At 45.9% G+C, this 2,765-nt stretch overlaps 1 pseudogene; it reads right to left on the bottom strand.

Annotated features, from left to right (window-relative positions):
* Positions 1 to 314: 314 nt before the first annotated feature.
* LOC111524263 lies at positions 315 to 2,076 on the bottom strand (annotated as a pseudogene).
* Between the last annotated feature and the right edge of the window lie 689 nt (positions 2,077 to 2,765).

The raw sequence follows: 2,765 nt of genomic DNA, 5'->3' as shown, positions 1-2,765 counted from the left end.
ACAGATTCTATGTTCCTTTTCTATGAACAGTTTACATTTGAAACATCAGATTTTTTTCACAGATGAGGGAAGGAAATGGGCTTCTGTGCTACTTTCAAGTTGGTGATGCTAAGGTCTCCTTCTCAAAGTAGAGCCGGAATCAGAGGTGAGAAATGTCGGGACTTGAAGAGTTAGGCTACTTCGCATCTACCCAGCATCTAGAACCAATTCCAGCTTCAAAACTCAGCTGTGAATGAACTCCCTTAGGCATTTGATAGCCAAGTAGGCAGTAGTTCAAGACTAGAAAACCTGGAAATGGGTGAAAGTGCAGACTGTTATCTAGAGATGTAAGTGTATGTTCTGGAGGCGGAATGGGTCTCATTCTGGGCACGGGGAGGCACATTTAAGAAATCCCAAATCAAAACAGTGTCATCGTGGGAGCTGCTGATGATCTGAAACTCATCAAACTGTAGCTGAAACACACGTCCAGAATGTTCCACCAATGTGCGCAAACACAAAGTGCTTGCTGGGGCTCAAGGGTCAAGAGCGGCTTGCAAGTCCTAAACTTCAATTTTCCCATCATAGGCCCCACTGACAATCCTCGTTACCAAACCGGATGCATTGGTGAGATGCATTCTTCGGATTCTACGGTGAGAGTGTGGGATATGAACAGGGGTGAATTTCTTAACACATTAATCCACCACAATGAGGCTGTACCGCACTTAATGCTTCAGCAGTGGACTGACGGTGATCTGTTCCAAGGACTGCTCCATTGCTCTGTAGGACAGGGCTTCTGTGACCGATTCTTCATGACCCTCTAGGACTCTTAAACAGGAGCCACATTATCCGAGAGCCTAATGGCAGTATCTGATGATCCACTAATAACCAGCCCATCCCTGTACTGGAGACAAGACTCACTTGTGCCCATTGACAGTACGAACAAATTCACAGGTGCTCATGCTTCAGACTTTGATGGTCCTGTCACCCGAGGCGGACACGATGTATTTGTCGTCAAAGTCTACTATGTCGACAGCAGCTTAGTGGCCAACCAGGACACAGCGTAAAGTGATATCGGTCGCAGAAGCCCTGTCCCACACAGCAATGGAGCAGTCCTTGGAATAGGTCACCATCAGTCCACTGCTGAAGCGTAAGTATAGTACAGCCTCATTGTGGTGGATTAATGTGTTAAGAACTTCACCCACGTTCACATCCCACACTCTCACCGTAGAATGCGAAGAGCCAGTTACAATGACACACTCATCATACTGCAGACAGAGGACAAAGCCTGTGTGTCCATTAACACTTTCAAACATTCCAGGTTGGTTTTATCCCAAATCTTAACAGAATTATCTTGTGGGCCACTGATAATTTTTTCATCATTGTACTGTAAAGCAGAGATGCCTTTACTATTTTCAGAGTGGTACTGAATCCTCTGCAAGCTGTGTCGGCCACACTGCCAGGTGGATTCTATAGTCTCTACATCCTGGATAATCTTTGGGTATAATGACCTATAAAATGAATTTGGAGGGCTAGCTGTGGGTCTGGTTTTAAACAGGTACTGATCCCAGCCTCTTCTTTCTGAAAGTCCTTTCCATGGGGGATCAGTGTATTTAACCAGGTACTGATCCCACTCTCTTCTTTCTGAAAGTCCTTTCCATAGGGGGTCAGTGCGTACCATTTGTTCAATCAGCTTCTTCCAAAGCATTCATTCTGAGATCACTCGCTGCCATTCTTTACATACCAGCTCTGCTGCACACAGAGATCTGGCATCCAGGTACGAAAGAATATTTTCTGCTATGTGATCTAAGCCTTGCTCAGGTAAAGCAGCAATAAAGTCCTGCTGCAACGTGGGCTTCAGGTAAGAATTAATATGTCCATGCTGCTAATGACACATTCGTGAAATAAGATGTTCCACAAATTCCACCTGATCTGATTCAGACCACTGGTCAAAATATTGAATATACAGTTTTTTTCTTTTTGGTAGTTTCCTTCTGACGGCCTGCTTCTGGAGACAATCACAGACAATGTTCCATTACTTATCTGCCAAGGAGTATTTTTCTTTGGGGACTCCTCTTCATCTTGATCTTCCATAACTGAAGTGTTAGTTCCACATGGCTGGGGAGGCCTCATAATCATGGCAAAAGGCAAGGAGGAACAGGTCACATCTTACGTGGAATGGCAACAAGCAAAGAGAGAAGCTTGTGCAGGGCAACTCCCCTTTTTAAAAACATCGGATCTTGACCAGGCACAGTGGCTCATGCCTGTAATCCCAGCACTTTGGGAGGCCGAGGCAGGTGAATCCCGACCTGAGGTCGGGAGTTTGAGACCAGCCTAACCAACATGGTGAAACCCCATCTCTACTAAAAATACAAACTTAGCCAGGCATGGTGGCTCATGTCTGTAATCCCAGCTACTTGGGAGGCTGAGGCAGGAAAATCGCTTGAACCCGGGGGGCAGAGGTTGCAGTGAGCTGAGATCGTGCCATTGCACTCCAGCCTTCAACAAACCTCTTCTGTCAAATTACATTTCCCAGCGAGGTAAGATTACAATAAGAATTGGCTTTCAATTTGTGCAGTTGGTGTAAGTTCACCTCTTGATTCACTTTGTAAATCTCTGCCATGGGACTGCTGTGGTGGTTGGAAAGATACTCCACTGCCAACGGGACAAAGTTTAACAGGGATGGGGCCAAGGCGTGCTATTTAGGGAGGGAGGAGGGGAGAGGAAGAAAATATAGGCAGAGGGTGGCACAGAACAAATAGCAGGCATTTTTCCACAAGGGCAGGGCT

This window comes from Piliocolobus tephrosceles, chromosome 19 (genome assembly GCF_002776525.5).
Source record: "Piliocolobus tephrosceles isolate RC106 chromosome 19, ASM277652v3, whole genome shotgun sequence".
In the NCBI taxonomy this organism is placed as follows: Eukaryota; Metazoa; Chordata; class Mammalia; order Primates; family Cercopithecidae; genus Piliocolobus; species Piliocolobus tephrosceles.
The sequence above is the reverse complement of the archived record's forward strand: the minus strand, read 5'-3'. Positions and strand labels throughout refer to the sequence as shown.